The sequence below is a fragment of the Pungitius pungitius genome, unplaced genomic scaffold (assembly GCF_949316345.1).
Source record: "Pungitius pungitius unplaced genomic scaffold, fPunPun2.1 scaffold_31, whole genome shotgun sequence".
Classification (NCBI taxonomy): domain Eukaryota; kingdom Metazoa; phylum Chordata; class Actinopteri; order Perciformes; family Gasterosteidae; genus Pungitius; species Pungitius pungitius.
The window spans coordinates 1-14,419 of NW_026909910.1; the positions used below are offsets into that span (position 1 = coordinate 1).

At 45.5% G+C, this 14,419-nt stretch overlaps 28 non-coding genes and 2 pseudogenes across 28 annotated transcripts; all 30 read left to right on the plus strand.

Annotated features, from left to right (window-relative positions):
* The first annotated feature begins 131 nt into the window (after positions 1 to 131).
* Positions 132 to 250, plus strand: LOC134123647 (5S ribosomal RNA). Its single transcript, XR_009955133.1, has one exon. It is a non-coding gene; the product is annotated as a 5S ribosomal RNA (ribosomal RNA).
* A 337-nt stretch (positions 251 to 587) lies between these two features.
* LOC134122845 (5S ribosomal RNA) lies at positions 588 to 706 on the plus strand. The gene has a single exon (XR_009954355.1). It is a non-coding gene; the product is annotated as a 5S ribosomal RNA (ribosomal RNA).
* Positions 707 to 1,100: 394 nt separating this feature from the next.
* LOC134122957 (5S ribosomal RNA) lies at positions 1,101 to 1,219 on the plus strand. The gene has a single exon (XR_009954467.1). It is a non-coding gene; the product is annotated as a 5S ribosomal RNA (ribosomal RNA).
* Positions 1,220 to 1,558: 339 nt separating this feature from the next.
* LOC134123069 (5S ribosomal RNA) lies at positions 1,559 to 1,677 on the plus strand. The gene has a single exon (XR_009954578.1). It is a non-coding gene; the product is annotated as a 5S ribosomal RNA (ribosomal RNA).
* A 395-nt stretch (positions 1,678 to 2,072) lies between these two features.
* Positions 2,073 to 2,191, plus strand: LOC134123132 (5S ribosomal RNA; annotated as a pseudogene).
* A 337-nt stretch (positions 2,192 to 2,528) lies between these two features.
* On the plus strand, positions 2,529 to 2,647 carry LOC134123174 (5S ribosomal RNA). Its single transcript, XR_009954661.1, has one exon. It is a non-coding gene; the product is annotated as a 5S ribosomal RNA (ribosomal RNA).
* Positions 2,648 to 3,041: 394 nt separating this feature from the next.
* Positions 3,042 to 3,160, plus strand: LOC134123246 (5S ribosomal RNA). Its single transcript, XR_009954733.1, has one exon. It is a non-coding gene; the product is annotated as a 5S ribosomal RNA (ribosomal RNA).
* A 339-nt stretch (positions 3,161 to 3,499) lies between these two features.
* Positions 3,500 to 3,618, plus strand: LOC134123265 (5S ribosomal RNA). Its single transcript, XR_009954751.1, has one exon. It is a non-coding gene; the product is annotated as a 5S ribosomal RNA (ribosomal RNA).
* A 339-nt stretch (positions 3,619 to 3,957) lies between these two features.
* On the plus strand, positions 3,958 to 4,076 carry LOC134123276 (5S ribosomal RNA). Its single transcript, XR_009954762.1, has one exon. It is a non-coding gene; the product is annotated as a 5S ribosomal RNA (ribosomal RNA).
* A 395-nt stretch (positions 4,077 to 4,471) lies between these two features.
* Positions 4,472 to 4,590, plus strand: LOC134123287 (5S ribosomal RNA). Its single transcript, XR_009954773.1, has one exon. It is a non-coding gene; the product is annotated as a 5S ribosomal RNA (ribosomal RNA).
* A 339-nt stretch (positions 4,591 to 4,929) lies between these two features.
* LOC134123298 (5S ribosomal RNA) lies at positions 4,930 to 5,048 on the plus strand. The gene has a single exon (XR_009954784.1). It is a non-coding gene; the product is annotated as a 5S ribosomal RNA (ribosomal RNA).
* A 339-nt stretch (positions 5,049 to 5,387) lies between these two features.
* Positions 5,388 to 5,506, plus strand: LOC134123309 (5S ribosomal RNA). Its single transcript, XR_009954795.1, has one exon. It is a non-coding gene; the product is annotated as a 5S ribosomal RNA (ribosomal RNA).
* A 395-nt stretch (positions 5,507 to 5,901) lies between these two features.
* LOC134123321 (5S ribosomal RNA) lies at positions 5,902 to 6,020 on the plus strand. Its single transcript, XR_009954807.1, has one exon. It is a non-coding gene; the product is annotated as a 5S ribosomal RNA (ribosomal RNA).
* Positions 6,021 to 6,359: 339 nt separating this feature from the next.
* Positions 6,360 to 6,478, plus strand: LOC134123332 (5S ribosomal RNA). Its single transcript, XR_009954818.1, has one exon. It is a non-coding gene; the product is annotated as a 5S ribosomal RNA (ribosomal RNA).
* Positions 6,479 to 6,873: 395 nt separating this feature from the next.
* On the plus strand, positions 6,874 to 6,992 carry LOC134123343 (5S ribosomal RNA). Its single transcript, XR_009954829.1, has one exon. It is a non-coding gene; the product is annotated as a 5S ribosomal RNA (ribosomal RNA).
* A 339-nt stretch (positions 6,993 to 7,331) lies between these two features.
* LOC134123354 (5S ribosomal RNA) lies at positions 7,332 to 7,450 on the plus strand. Its single transcript, XR_009954840.1, has one exon. It is a non-coding gene; the product is annotated as a 5S ribosomal RNA (ribosomal RNA).
* Positions 7,451 to 7,845: 395 nt separating this feature from the next.
* LOC134123365 (5S ribosomal RNA) lies at positions 7,846 to 7,964 on the plus strand. Its single transcript, XR_009954851.1, has one exon. It is a non-coding gene; the product is annotated as a 5S ribosomal RNA (ribosomal RNA).
* A 339-nt stretch (positions 7,965 to 8,303) lies between these two features.
* On the plus strand, positions 8,304 to 8,412 carry LOC134123133 (5S ribosomal RNA; annotated as a pseudogene).
* Positions 8,413 to 8,751: 339 nt separating this feature from the next.
* Positions 8,752 to 8,870, plus strand: LOC134123376 (5S ribosomal RNA). Its single transcript, XR_009954862.1, has one exon. It is a non-coding gene; the product is annotated as a 5S ribosomal RNA (ribosomal RNA).
* A 395-nt stretch (positions 8,871 to 9,265) lies between these two features.
* Positions 9,266 to 9,384, plus strand: LOC134123387 (5S ribosomal RNA). Its single transcript, XR_009954873.1, has one exon. It is a non-coding gene; the product is annotated as a 5S ribosomal RNA (ribosomal RNA).
* A 339-nt stretch (positions 9,385 to 9,723) lies between these two features.
* Positions 9,724 to 9,842, plus strand: LOC134123398 (5S ribosomal RNA). Its single transcript, XR_009954884.1, has one exon. It is a non-coding gene; the product is annotated as a 5S ribosomal RNA (ribosomal RNA).
* A 395-nt stretch (positions 9,843 to 10,237) lies between these two features.
* LOC134123409 (5S ribosomal RNA) lies at positions 10,238 to 10,356 on the plus strand. The gene has a single exon (XR_009954895.1). It is a non-coding gene; the product is annotated as a 5S ribosomal RNA (ribosomal RNA).
* Positions 10,357 to 10,695: 339 nt separating this feature from the next.
* LOC134123420 (5S ribosomal RNA) lies at positions 10,696 to 10,814 on the plus strand. The gene has a single exon (XR_009954906.1). It is a non-coding gene; the product is annotated as a 5S ribosomal RNA (ribosomal RNA).
* Positions 10,815 to 11,209: 395 nt separating this feature from the next.
* On the plus strand, positions 11,210 to 11,328 carry LOC134123432 (5S ribosomal RNA). Its single transcript, XR_009954918.1, has one exon. It is a non-coding gene; the product is annotated as a 5S ribosomal RNA (ribosomal RNA).
* Positions 11,329 to 11,667: 339 nt separating this feature from the next.
* LOC134123443 (5S ribosomal RNA) lies at positions 11,668 to 11,786 on the plus strand. Its single transcript, XR_009954929.1, has one exon. It is a non-coding gene; the product is annotated as a 5S ribosomal RNA (ribosomal RNA).
* A 339-nt stretch (positions 11,787 to 12,125) lies between these two features.
* On the plus strand, positions 12,126 to 12,244 carry LOC134123454 (5S ribosomal RNA). The gene has a single exon (XR_009954940.1). It is a non-coding gene; the product is annotated as a 5S ribosomal RNA (ribosomal RNA).
* A 395-nt stretch (positions 12,245 to 12,639) lies between these two features.
* Positions 12,640 to 12,758, plus strand: LOC134123465 (5S ribosomal RNA). The gene has a single exon (XR_009954951.1). It is a non-coding gene; the product is annotated as a 5S ribosomal RNA (ribosomal RNA).
* A 339-nt stretch (positions 12,759 to 13,097) lies between these two features.
* On the plus strand, positions 13,098 to 13,216 carry LOC134123476 (5S ribosomal RNA). The gene has a single exon (XR_009954962.1). It is a non-coding gene; the product is annotated as a 5S ribosomal RNA (ribosomal RNA).
* Positions 13,217 to 13,555: 339 nt separating this feature from the next.
* On the plus strand, positions 13,556 to 13,674 carry LOC134123487 (5S ribosomal RNA). Its single transcript, XR_009954973.1, has one exon. It is a non-coding gene; the product is annotated as a 5S ribosomal RNA (ribosomal RNA).
* Positions 13,675 to 14,069: 395 nt separating this feature from the next.
* On the plus strand, positions 14,070 to 14,188 carry LOC134123498 (5S ribosomal RNA). Its single transcript, XR_009954984.1, has one exon. It is a non-coding gene; the product is annotated as a 5S ribosomal RNA (ribosomal RNA).
* Positions 14,189 to 14,419: the final 231 nt, after the last annotated feature.

Genomic DNA, 14,419 nt, shown 5'->3' on the forward strand with positions numbered 1-14,419 from the left:
CATCCAATTTTCGGCATGGGATGTCACAGCCTTCTTTGCATACCCTTATTTAACCCACACAAAGATGCCAACGGCAGGCGTGTCATAATTCATTGACGCATTATAAAGGATTAGGAAAAAGATAAAAAGCAGCTTACGGCCATACCTCTCTGGTTCCGCCCGATCTCGTCTGATCTCGGAAGCTAAGCAGAGCAGGGCCTGGTTAGTACCTGGATGGAAGACCGCCTGGGAATCCCAGGTGCCGTAAGCTTTTTCACTTCTCTCTCTGAAAGCCGCCCAGCGCCGTAGATTGTACACCTACACAATTGTAAAAAAAATGTCACATTGTAGAAGAGATGCAATAGGAAGAAGATGAAAGGTGGCTTACGTCCATACCATCGTCAGGCCATTTGAGGTGGCGGGGACTGCAATGGCCATTCACCGATTGGCTGGACCCCTGGGCGGGTCTTCTCTAGTCCATCCAATTTTCGGCATGGGATGTCACAGCCTTCTTTGCATACCCTTATTTAACCCACACAAAGATGCCAACGGCAGGCGTGTCATAATTCATTGACGCATTATAAAGGATTAGGAAAAGATAAAAAGCAGCTTACGGCCATACCTCTCTGGTTCCGCCCGATCTCGTCTGATCTCGGAAGCTAAGCAGAGCAGGGCCTGGTTAGTACCTGGATGGAAGACCGCCTGGGAATCCCAGGTGCCGTAAGCTTTTTCACTTCTCTCTCCGAAAGCCGCCGAGCGCCGCAGATTGTACACCTACAAATTACAAAAAGAATATCACATTGTTGAAGAGATGCATGTTTAGTGTTGTTTTAACGTTGGATATGAAAGGAAATTAGACAATAATATCCAAATGATTCCGTTTCATGATTGCTAAATTAGTGTTGATCAACATTTACGATTGGCATACTATTGTTTGTAATTTAGCCGTTGAAATACAGGTGCTAACCCAACATGTTAGAATTGCCAGTGAAGAAAAGTAAAGTTACCTTCAGGCTTTAGGAACCTCTCTTGCCAATGCTAAGAACTGCTTCAATTTTAGAAAAAGAAACTTCTGATTATCTTTGACACGTTTTAAAGGATTAGGAAAAAGATGAAAAGCAGCTTACGGCCATACCTCTCTGGTTCCGCCCGATCTCGTCTGATCTCGGAAGCTAAGCAGAGCAGGGCCTGGTTAGTACCTGGATGGAAGACCGCCTGGGAATCCCAGGTGCCGTAAGCTTTTTCACTTCTCTCTCTGAAAGCCGCCCAGCGCCGTAGATTGTACACCTACACAATTGTAAAAAAAATGTCACATTGTAGAAGAGATGCAATAGGAAGAAGATGAAAGGTGGCTTACGTCCATACCATCGTCAGGCCATTTGAGGTGGCGGGGACTGCAATGGCCATTCACCGATTGGCTGGGACCCCTGGGCGGGTCTTCTCTAGTCCATCCAATTTTCGGCATGGGATGTCACAGCCTTCTTTGCATACCCTTATTTAACCCACACAAAGATGCCAACGGCAGGCGTGTCATAATTCATTGACGCATTATAAAGGATTAGGAAAAAGATAAAAAGCAGCTTACGGCCATACCTCTCTGGTTCCGCCCGATCTCGTCTGATCTCGGAAGCTAAGCAGAGCAGGGCCTGGTTAGTACCTGGATGGAAGACCGCCTGGGAATCCCAGGTGCCGTAAGCTTTTTCACTTCTCTCTCCGAAAGCCGCCGAGCGCCGCAGATTGTACACCTACAAATTACAAAAAGAATATCACATTGTTGAAGAGATGCATGTTTAGTGTTGTTTTAACGTTGGATATGAAAGGAAATTAGACAATATTATCCAAAATGATTCCGTTTCATGATTGCTAAATTAGTGTTGATCAACATTTACGATTGGCATACTATTGTTTGTAATTTAGCCGTTGAAATACAGGTGCTAACCCAACATGTTAGAATTGCCAGTGAAGAAAAGTAAAGTTACCTTCAGGCTTTAGGAACCTCTCTTGCCAATGCTAAGAACTGCTTCAATTTTAGAAAAAGAAACTTCTGATTATCTTTGACACGTTTTAAAGGATTAGGAAAAAGATGAAAAGCAGCTTACGGCCATACCTCTCTGGTTCCAGCCCGATCTCGTCTGATCTCGGAAGCTAAGCAGAGCAGGGCCTGGTTAGTACCTGGATGGAAGACCGCCTGGAATCCCAGGTGCCGTAAGCTTTTCACTTCTCTCTCTGAAAGCCGCCCAGCGCCGTAGATTGTACACCTACACAATTGTAAAAAAAATGTCACATTGTAGAAGAGATGCAATAGGAAGAAGATGAAAGGTGGCTTACGTCCATACCATCGTCAGGCCATTTGAGGTGGCGGGGACTGCAATGGCCATTCACCGATTGGCTGGGACCCCTGGGCGGGTCTTCTCTAGTCCATCCAATTTTCGGCATGGATGTCACAGCCTTCTTTGCATACCCTTATTTAACCCACACAAAGATGCCAACGGCAGGCGTGTCATAATTCATTGACGCATTATAAAGGATTAGGAAAAAGATAAAAAGCAGCTTACGGCCATACCTCTCTGGTTCCGCCCGATCTCGTCTGATCTCGGAAGCTAAGCAGAGCAGGGCCTGGTTAGTACCTGGATGGAAGACCGCCTGGGAATCCCAGGTGCCGTAAGCTTTTTCACTTCTCTCTCCGAAAGCCGCCGAGCGCCGCAGATTGTACACCTACAAATTACAAAAAGAATATCACATTGTTGAAGAGATGCATGTTTAGTGTTGTTTTAACGTTGGATATGAAAGGAAATTAGACAATATTATCCAAAATGATTCCGTTTCATGATTGCTAAATTAGTGTTGATCAACATTTACGATTGGCATACTATTGTTTGTAATTTAGCCGTTGAAATACAGGTGCTAACCCAACATGTTAGAATTGCCAGTGAAGAAAAGTAAAGTTACCTTCAGGCTTTAGGAACCTCTCTTGCCAATGCTAAGAACTGCTTCAATTTAGAAAAAGAAACTTCTGATTATCTTTGACACGTTTTAAAGGATTAGGAAAAAGATGAAAAGCAGCTTACGGCCATACCTCTCTGGTTCCGCCCGATCTCGTCTGATCTCGGAAGCTAAGCAGAGCAGGGCCTGGTTAGTACCTGGATGGAAGACCGCCTGGGAATCCCAGGTGCCGTAAGCTTTTTCACTTCTCTCTCTGAAAGCCGCCCAGCGCCGTAGATTGTACACCTACACAATTGTAAAAAAAATGTCACATTGTAGAAGAGATGCAATAGGAAGAAGATGAAAGGTGGCTTACGTCCATACCATCGTCAGGCCATTTGAGGTGGCGGGGACTGCAATGGCCATTCACCGATTGGCTGGGACCCCTGGGCGGGTCTTCTCTAGTCCATCCAATTTTCGGCATGGGATGTCACAGCCTTCTTTGCATACCCTTATTTAACCCACACAAAGATGCCAACGGCAGGCGTGTCATAATTCATTGACGCATTATAAAGGATTAGGAAAAAGATAAAAAGCAGCTTACGGCCATACCTCTCTGGTTCCGCCCGATCTCGTCTGATCTCGGAAGCTAAGCAGAGCAGGGCCTGGTTAGTACCTGGATGGAAGACCGCCTGGGAATCCCAGGTGCCGTAAGCTTTTTCACTTCTCTCTCTGAAAGCCGCCCAGCGCCGTAGATTGTACACCTACACAATTGTAAAAAAAATGTCACATTGTAGAAGAGATGCAATAGGAAGAAGATGAAAGGTGGCTTACGTCCATACCATCGTCAGGCCATTTGAGGTGGCGGGGACTGCAATGGCCATTCACCGATTGGCTGGGACCCCTGGGCGGGTCTTCTCTAGTCCATCCAATTTTCGGCATGGGATGTCACAGCCTTCTTTGCATACCCTTATTTAACCCACACAAAGATGCCAACGGCAGGCGTGTCATAATTCATTGACGCATTATAAAGGATTAGGAAAAAGATAAAAAGCAGCTTACGGCCATACCTCTCTGGTTCCGCCCGATCTCGTCTGATCTCGGAAGCTAAGCAGAGCAGGGCCTGGTTAGTACCTGGATGGAAGACCGCCTGGGAATCCCAGGTGCCGTAAGCTTTTTCACTTCTCTCTCCGAAAGCCGCCGAGCGCCGCAGATTGTACACCTACAAATTACAAAAAGAATATCACATTGTTGAAGAGATGCATGTTTAGTGTTGTTTTAACGTTGGATATGAAAGGAAATTAGACAATAATATCCAAAATGATTCCGTTTCATGATTGCTAAATTAGTGTTGATCAACATTTACGATTGGCATACTATTGTTTGTAATTTAGCCGTTGAAATACAGGTGCTAACCCAACATGTTAGAATTGCCAGTGAAGAAAAGTAAAGTTACCTTCAGGCTTTAGGAACCTCTCTTGCCAATGCTAAGAACTGCTTCAATTTTAGAAAAAGAAACTTCTGATTATCTTTGACACGTTTTAAAGGATTAGGAAAAAGATGAAAAGCAGCTTACGGCCATACCTCTCTGGTTCCGCCCGATCTCGTCTGATCTCGGAAGCTAAGCAGAGCAGGGCCTGGTTAGTACCTGGATGGAAGACCGCCTGGGAATCCCAGGTGCCGTAAGCTTTTTCACTTCTCTCTCTGAAAGCCGCCCAGCGCCGTAGATTGTACACCTACACAATTGTAAAAAAAATGTCACATTGTAGAAGAGATGCAATAGGAAGAAGATGAAAGGTGGCTTACGTCCATACCATCGTCAGGCCATTTGAGGTGGCGGGGACTGCAATGGCCATTCACCGATTGGCTGGGACCCCTGGGCGGGTCTTCTCTAGTCCATCCAATTTTCGGCATGGGATGTCACAGCCTTCTTTGCATACCCTTATTTAACCCACACAAAGATGCCAACGGCAGGCGTGTCATAATTCATTGACGCATTATAAAGGATTAGGAAAAAGATAAAAAGCAGCTTACGGCCATACCTCTCTGGTTCCGCCCGATCTCGTCTGATCTCGGAAGCTAAGCAGAGCAGGGCCTGGTTAGTACCTGGATGGAAGACCGCCTGGGAATCCCAGGTGCCGTAAGCTTTTTCACTTCTCTCTCTGAAAGCCGCCCAGCGCCGTAGATTGTACACCTACACAATTGTAAAAAAAATGTCACATTGTAGAAGAGATGCAATAGGAAGAAGATGAAAGGTGGCTTACGTCCATACCATCGTCAGGCCATTTGAGGTGGCGGGGACTGCAATGGCCATTCACCGATTGGCTGGGACCCCTGGGCGGGTCTTCTCTAGTCCATCCAATTTTCGGCATGGGATGTCACAGCCTTCTTTGCATACCCTTATTTAACCCACACAAAGATGCCAACGGCAGGCGTGTCATAATTCATTGACGCATTATAAAGGATTAGGAAAAAGATAAAAAGCAGCTTACGGCCATACCTCTCTGGTTCCGCCCGATCTCGTCTGATCTCGGAAGCTAAGCAGAGCAGGGCCTGGTTAGTACCTGGATGGAAGACCGCCTGGGAATCCCAGGTGCCGTAAGCTTTTTCACTTCTCTCTCCGAAAGCCGCCGAGCGCCGCAGATTGTACACCTACAAATTACAAAAAGAATATCACATTGTTGAAGAGATGCATGTTTAGTGTTGTTTTAACGTTGGATATGAAAGGAAATTAGACAATAATATCCAAAATGATTCCGTTTCATGATTGCTAAATTAGTGTTGATCAACATTTACGATTGGCATACTATTGTTTGTAATTTAGCCGTTGAAATACAGGTGCTAACCCAACATGTTAGAATTGCCAGTGAAGAAAAGTAAAGTTACCTTCAGGCTTTAGGAACCTCTCTTGCCAATGCTAAGAACTGCTTCAATTTTAGAAAAAGAAACTTCTGATTATCTTTGACACGTTTTAAAGGATTAGGAAAAAGATGAAAAGCAGCTTACGGCCATACCTCTCTGGTTCCGCCCGATCTCGTCTGATCTCGGAAGCTAAGCAGAGCAGGGCCTGGTTAGTACCTGGATGGAAGACCGCCTGGGAATCCCAGGTGCCGTAAGCTTTTTCACTTCTCTCTCTGAAAGCCGCCCAGCGCCGTAGATTGTACACCTACACAATTGTAAAAAAAATGTCACATTGTAGAAGAGATGCAATAGGAAGAAGATGAAAGGTGGCTTACGTCCATACCATCGTCAGGCCATTTGAGGTGGCGGGGACTGCAATGGCCATTCACCGATTGGCTGGGACCCCTGGGCGGGTCTTCTCTAGTCCATCCAATTTTCGGCATGGGATGTCACAGCCTTCTTTGCATACCCTTATTTAACCCACACAAAGATGCCAACGGCAGGCGTGTCATAATTCATTGACGCATTATAAAGGATTAGGAAAAAGATAAAAAGCAGCTTACGGCCATACCTCTCTGGTTCCGCCCGATCTCGTCTGATCTCGGAAGCTAAGCAGAGCAGGGCCTGGTTAGTACCTGGATGGAAGACCGCCTGGGAATCCCAGGTGCCGTAAGCTTTTTCACTTCTCTCTCCGAAAGCCGCCGAGCGCCGCAGATTGTACACCTACAAATTACAAAAAGAATATCACATTGTTGAAGAGATGCATGTTTAGTGTTGTTTTAACGTTGGATATGAAAGGAAATTAGACAATATTATCCAAAATGATTCCGTTTCATGATTGCTAAATTAGTGTTGATCAACATTTACGATTGGCATACTATTGTTTGTAATTTAGCCGTTGAAATACAGGTGCTAACCCAACATGTTAGAATTGCCAGTGAAGAAAAGTAAAGTTACCTTCAGGCTTTAGGAACCTCTCTTGCCAATGCTAAGAACTGCTTCAATTTTAGAAAAAGAAACTTCTGATTATCTTTGACACGTTTTAAAGGATTAGGAAAAAGATGAAAAGCAGCTTACGGCCATACCTCTCTGGTTCCGCCCGATCTCGTCTGATCTCGGAAGCTAAGCAGAGCAGGGCCTGGTTAGTACCTGGATGGAAGACCGCCTGGGAATCCCAGGTGCCGTAAGCTTTTTCACTTCTCTCTCTGAAAGCCGCCCAGCGCCGTAGATTGTACACCTACACAATTGTAAAAAAAATGTCACATTGTAGAAGAGATGCAATAGGAAGAAGATGAAAGGTGGCTTACGTCCATACCATCGTCAGGCCATTTGAGGTGGCGGGGACTGCAATGGCCATTCACCGATTGGCTGGGACCCCTGGGCGGGTCTTCTCTAGTCCATCCAATTTTCGGCATGGGATGTCACAGCCTTCTTTGCATACCCTTATTTAACCCACACAAAGATGCCAACGGCAGGCGTGTCATAATTCATTGACGCATTATAAAGGATTAGGAAAAAGATAAAAAGCAGCTTACGGCCATACCTCTCTGGTTCCGCCCGATCTCGTCTGATCTCGGAAGCTAAGCAGAGCAGGGCCTGGTTAGTACCTGGATGGAAGACCGCCTGGGAATCCCAGGTGCCGTAAGCTTTTTCACTTCTCTCTCCGAAAGCCGCCGAGCGCCGCAGATTGTACACCTACAAATTACAAAAAGAATATCACATTGTTGAAGAGATGCATGTTTAGTGTTGTTTTAACGTTGGATATGAAAGGAAATTAGACAATATTATCCAAAATGATTCCGTTTCATGATTGCTAAATTAGTGTTGATCAACATTTACGATTGGCATACTATTGTTTGTAATTTAGCCGTTGAAATACAGGTGCTAACCCAACATGTTAGAATTGCCAGTGAAGAAAAGTAAAGTTACCTTCAGGCTTTAGGAACCTCTCTTGCCAATGCTAAGAACTGCTTCAATTTTAGAAAAAGAAACTTCTGATTATCTTTGACACGTTTTAAAGGATTAGGAAAAAGATGAAAAGCAGCTTACGGCCATACCTCTCTGGTTCCGCCCGATCTCGTCTGATCTCGGAAGCTAAGCAGAGCAGGGCCTGGTTAGTACCTGGATGGAAGACCGCCTGGGAATCCCAGGTGCCGTAAGCTTTTTCACTTCTCTCTCTGAAAGCCGCCCAGCGCCGTAGATTGTACACCTACACAATTGTAAAAAAAATGTCACATTGTAGAAGAGATGCAATAGGAAGAAGATGAAAGGTGGCTTACGTCCATACCATCGTCAGGCCATTTGAGGTGGCGGGGACTGCAATGGCCATTCACCGATTGGCTGGGACCCCTGGGCGGGTCTTCTCTAGTCCATCCAATTTTCGGCATGGGATGTCACAGCCTTCTTTGCATACCCTTATTTAACCCACACAAAGATGCCAACGGCAGGCGTGTCATAATTCATTGACGCATTATAAAGGATTAGGAAAAAGATAAAAAGCAGCTTACGGCCATACCTCTCTGGTTCCGCCTGATCTCGGAAGCTAAGCAGAGCAGGGCCTGGTTAGTACCTGGATGGAAGACCGCCTGGGAATCCCAGGTGCCGTAAGCTTTTTCACTTCTCTCTCTGAAAGCCGCCCAGCGCCGTAGATTGTACACCTACACAATTGTAAAAAAAATGTCACATTGTAGAAGAGATGCAATAGGAAGAAGATGAAAGGTGGCTTACGTCCATACCATCGTCAGGCCATTTGAGGTGGCGGGGACTGCAATGGCCATTCACCGATTGGCTGGGACCCCTGGGCGGGTCTTCTCTAGTCCATCCAATTTTCGGCATGGGATGTCACAGCCTTCTTTGCATACCCTTATTTAACCCACACAAAGATGCCAACGGCAGGCGTGTCATAATTCATTGACGCATTATAAAGGATTAGGAAAAAGATAAAAAGCAGCTTACGGCCATACCTCTCTGGTTCCGCCCGATCTCGTCTGATCTCGGAAGCTAAGCAGAGCAGGGCCTGGTTAGTACCTGGATGGAAGACCGCCTGGGAATCCCAGGTGCCGTAAGCTTTTTCACTTCTCTCTCCGAAAGCCGCCGAGCGCCGCAGATTGTACACCTACAAATTACAAAAAGAATATCACATTGTTGAAGAGATGCATGTTTAGTGTTGTTTTAACGTTGGATATGAAAGGAAATTAGACAATAATATCCAAAATGATTCCGTTTCATGATTGCTAAATTAGTGTTGATCAACATTTACGATTGGCATACTATTGTTTGTAATTTAGCCGTTGAAATACAGGTGCTAACCCAACATGTTAGAATTGCCAGTGAAGAAAAGTAAAGTTACCTTCAGGCTTTAGGAACCTCTCTTGCCAATGCTAAGAACTGCTTCAATTTTAGAAAAAGAAACTTCTGATTATCTTTGACACGTTTTAAAGGATTAGGAAAAAGATGAAAAGCAGCTTACGGCCATACCTCTCTGGTTCCGCCCGATCTCGTCTGATCTCGGAAGCTAAGCAGAGCAGGGCCTGGTTAGTACCTGGATGGAAGACCGCCTGGGAATCCCAGGTGCCGTAAGCTTTTTCACTTCTCTCTCTGAAAGCCGCCCAGCGCCGTAGATTGTACACCTACACAATTGTAAAAAAAATGTCACATTGTAGAAGAGATGCAATAGGAAGAAGATGAAAGGTGGCTTACGTCCATACCATCGTCAGGCCATTTGAGGTGGCGGGGACTGCAATGGCCATTCACCGATTGGCTGGGACCCCTGGGCGGGTCTTCTCTAGTCCATCCAATTTTCGGCATGGGATGTCACAGCCTTCTTTGCATACCCTTATTTAACCCACACAAAGATGCCAACGGCAGGCGTGTCATAATTCATTGACGCATTATAAAGGATTAGGAAAAAGATAAAAAGCAGCTTACGGCCATACCTCTCTGGTTCCGCCCGATCTCGTCTGATCTCGGAAGCTAAGCAGAGCAGGGCCTGGTTAGTACCTGGATGGAAGACCGCCTGGGAATCCCAGGTGCCGTAAGCTTTTTCACTTCTCTCTCCGAAAGCCGCCGAGCGCCGCAGATTGTACACCTACAAATTACAAAAAGAATATCACATTGTTGAAGAGATGCATGTTTAGTGTTGTTTTAACGTTGGATATGAAAGGAAATTAGACAATATTATCCAAAATGATTCCGTTTCATGATTGCTAAATTAGTGTTGATCAACATTTACGATTGGCATACTATTGTTTGTAATTTAGCCGTTGAAATACAGGTGCTAACCCAACATGTTAGAATTGCCAGTGAAGAAAAGTAAAGTTACCTTCAGGCTTTAGGAACCTCTCTTGCCAATGCTAAGAACTGCTTCAATTTTAGAAAAAGAAACTTCTGATTATCTTTGACACGTTTTAAAGGATTAGGAAAAAGATGAAAAGCAGCTTACGGCCATACCTCTCTGGTTCCGCCCGATCTCGTCTGATCTCGGAAGCTAAGCAGAGCAGGGCCTGGTTAGTACCTGGATGGAAGACCGCCTGGGAATCCCAGGTGCCGTAAGCTTTTTCACTTCTCTCTCTGAAAGCCGCCCAGCGCCGTAGATTGTACACCTACACAATTGTAAAAAAAATGTCACATTGTAGAAGAGATGCAATAGGAAGAAGATGAAAGGTGGCTTACGTCCATACCATCGTCAGGCCATTTGAGGTGGCGGGGACTGCAATGGCCATTCACCGATTGGCTGGGACCCCTGGGCGGGTCTTCTCTAGTCCATCCAATTTTCGGCATGGGATGTCACAGCCTTCTTTGCATACCCTTATTTAACCCACACAAAGATGCCAACGGCAGGCGTGTCATAATTCATTGACGCATTATAAAGGATTAGGAAAAAGATAAAAAGCAGCTTACGGCCATACCTCTCTGGTTCCGCCCGATCTCGTCTGATCTCGGAAGCTAAGCAGAGCAGGGCCTGGTTAGTACCTGGATGGAAGACCGCCTGGGAATCCCAGGTGCCGTAAGCTTTTTCACTTCTCTCTCCGAAAGCCGCCGAGCGCCGCAGATTGTACACCTACAAATTACAAAAAGAATATCACATTGTTGAAGAGATGCATGTTTAGTGTTGTTTTAACGTTGGATATGAAAGGAAATTAGACAATATTATCCAAAATGATTCCGTTTCATGATTGCTAAATTAGTGTTGATCAACATTTACGATTGGCATACTATTGTTTGTAATTTAGCCGTTGAAATACAGGTGCTAACCCAACATGTTAGAATTGCCAGTGAAGAAAAGTAAAGTTACCTTCAGGCTTTAGGAACCTCTCTTGCCAATGCTAAGAACTGCTTCAATTTTAGAAAAAGAAACTTCTGATTATCTTTGACACGTTTTAAAGGATTAGGAAAAAGATGAAAAGCAGCTTACGGCCATACCTCTCTGGTTCCGCCCGATCTCGTCTGATCTCGGAAGCTAAGCAGAGCAGGGCCTGGTTAGTACCTGGATGGAAGACCGCCTGGGAATCCCAGGTGCCGTAAGCTTTTTCACTTCTCTCTCTGAAAGCCGCCCAGCGCCGTAGATTGTACACCTACACAATTGTAAAAAAAATGTCACATTGTAGAAGAGATGCAATAGGAAGAAGATGAAAGGTGGCTTACGTCCATACCATCGTCAGGCCATTTGAGGTGGCGGGGACTGCAATGGCCATTCACCGATTGGCTGGGACCCCTGGGCGGGTCTTCTCTAGTCCATCCAATTTTCGGCATGGGATGTCACAGCCTTCTTTGCATACCCTTATTTAACCCACACAAAGATGCCAACGGCAGGCGTGTCATAATTCATTGACGCATTATAAAGGATTAGGAAAAAGATAAAAAGCAGCTTACGGCCATACCTCTCTGGTTCCGCCCGATCTCGTCTGATCTCGGAAGCTAAGCAGAGCAGGGCCTGGTTAGTACCTGGATGGAAGACCGCCTGGGAATCCCAGGTGCCGTAAGCTTTTTCACTTCTCTCTCTGAAAGCCGCCCAGCGCCGTAGATTGTACACCTACACAATTGTAAAAAAAATGTCACATTGTAGAAGAGATGCAATAGGAAGAAGATGAAAGGTGGCTTACGTCCATACCATCGTCAGGCCATTTGAGGTGGCGGGGACTGCAATGGCCATTCACCGATTGGCTGGGACCCCTGGGCGGGTCTTCTCTAGTCCATCCAATTTTCGGCATGGGATGTCACAGCCTTCTTTGCATACCCTTATTTAACCCACACAAAGATGCCAACGGCAGGCGTGTCATAATTCATTGACGCATTATAAAGGATTAGGAAAAAGATAAAAAGCAGCTTACGGCCATACCTCTCTGGTTCCGCCCGATCTCGTCTGATCTCGGAAGCTAAGCAGAGCAGGGCCTGGTTAGTACCTGGATGGAAGACCGCCTGGGAATCCCAGGTGCCGTAAGCTTTTTCACTTCTCTCTCCGAAAGCCGCCGAGCGCCGCAGATTGTACACCTACAAATTACAAAAAGAATATCACATTGTTGAAGAGATGCATGTTTAGTGTTGTTTTAACGTTGGATATGAAAGGAAATTAGACAATAATATCCAAAATGATTCCGTTTCATGATTGCTAAATTAGTGTTGATCAACATTTACGATTGGCATACTATTGTTTGTAATTTAGCCGTTGAAATACAGGTGCTAACCCAACATGTTAGAATTGCCAGTGAAGAAAAGTAAAGTTACCTTCAGGCTTTAGGAACCTCTCTTGCCAATGCTAAGAACTGCTTCAATTTTAGAAAAAGAAACTTCTGATTATCTTTGACACGTTTTAAAGGATTAGGAAAAAGATGAAAAGCAGCTTACGGCCATACCTCTCTGGTTCCGCCCGATCTCGTCTGATCTCGGAAGCTAAGCAGAGCAGGGCCTGGTTAGTACCTGGATGGAAGACCGCCTGGGAATCCCAGGTGCCGTAAGCTTTTTCACTTCTCTCTCTGAAAGCCGCCCAGCGCCGTAGATTGTACACCTACACAATTGTAAAAAAAATGTCACATTGTAGAAGAGATGCAATAGGAAGAAGATGAAAGGTGGCTTACGTCCATACCATCGTCAGGCCATTTGAGGTGGCGGGGACTGCAATGGCCATTCACCGATTGGCTGGGACCCCTGGGCGGGTCTTCTCTAGTCCATCCAATTTTCGGCATGGGATGTCACAGCCTTCTTTGCATACCCTTATTTAACCCACACAAAGATGCCAACGGCAGGCGTGTCATAATTCATTGACGCATTATAAAGGATTAGGAAAAAGATAAAAAGCAGCTTACGGCCATACCTCTCTGGTTCCGCCCGATCTCGTCTGATCTCGGAAGCTAAGCAGAGCAGGGCCTGGTTAGTACCTGGATGGAAGACCGCCTGGGAATCCCAGGTGCCGTAAGCTTTTTCACTTCTCTCTCTGAAAGCCGCCCAGCGCCGTAGATTGTACACCTACACAATTGTAAAAAAAATGTCACATTGTAGAAGAGATGCAATAGGAAGAAGATGAAAGGTGGCTTACGTCCATACCATCGTCAGGCCATTTGAGGTGGTGGGGACTGCAATGGCCATTCACCGATTGGCTGGGACCCCTGGGCGGGTCTTCTCTAGTCCATCCAATTTTCGGCATGGGATGTCACAGCCTTCTTTGCATACCCTTATTTAACCCACACAAAGATGCCAACGGCAGGCGTGTCATAATTCATTGACGCATTATAAAGGATTAGGAAAAAGATAAAAAGCAGCTTACGGCCATACCTCTCTGGTTCCGCCCGATCTCGTCTGATCTCGGAAGCTAAGCAGAGCAGGGCCTGGTTAGTACCTGGATGGAAGACCGCCTGGGAATCCCAGGTGCCGTAAGCTTTTTCACTTCTCTCTCCGAAAGCCGCCGAGCGCCGCAGATTGTACACCTACAAATTACAAAAAGAATATCACATTGTTGAAGAGATGCATGTTTAGTGTTGTTTTAACGTTGGATATGAAAGGAAATTAGACAATAATATCCAAAATGATTCCGTTTCATGATTGCTAAATTAGTGTTGATCAACATTTACGATTGGCATACTATTGTTTGTAATTTAGCCGTTGAAATACAGGTGCTAACCCAACATGTTAGAATTGCCAGTGAAGAAAAGTAAAGTTACCTTCAGGCTTTAGGAACCTCTCTTGCCAATGCTAAGAACTGCTTCAATTTTAGAAAAAGAAACTTCTGATTATCTTTGACACGTTTTAAAGGATTAGGAAAAAGATGAAAAGCAGCTTACGGCCATACCTCTCTGGTTCCGCCCGATCTCGTCTGATCTCGGAAGCTAAGCAGAGCAGGGCCTGGTTAGTACCTGGATGGAAGACCGCCTGGGAATCCCAGGTGCCGTAAGCTTTTTCACTTCTCTCTCTGAAAGCCGCCCAGCGCCGTAGATTGTACACCTACACAATTGTAAAAAAAATGTCACATTGTAGAAGAGATGCAATAGGAAGAAGATGAAAGGTGGCTTACGTCCATACCATCGTCAGGCCATTTGAGGTGGCGGGGACTGCAATGGCCATTCACCGATTGGCTGGGACCCCTGGGCGGGTCTTCTCTAGTCCATCCAATTTTCGGCATGGGATG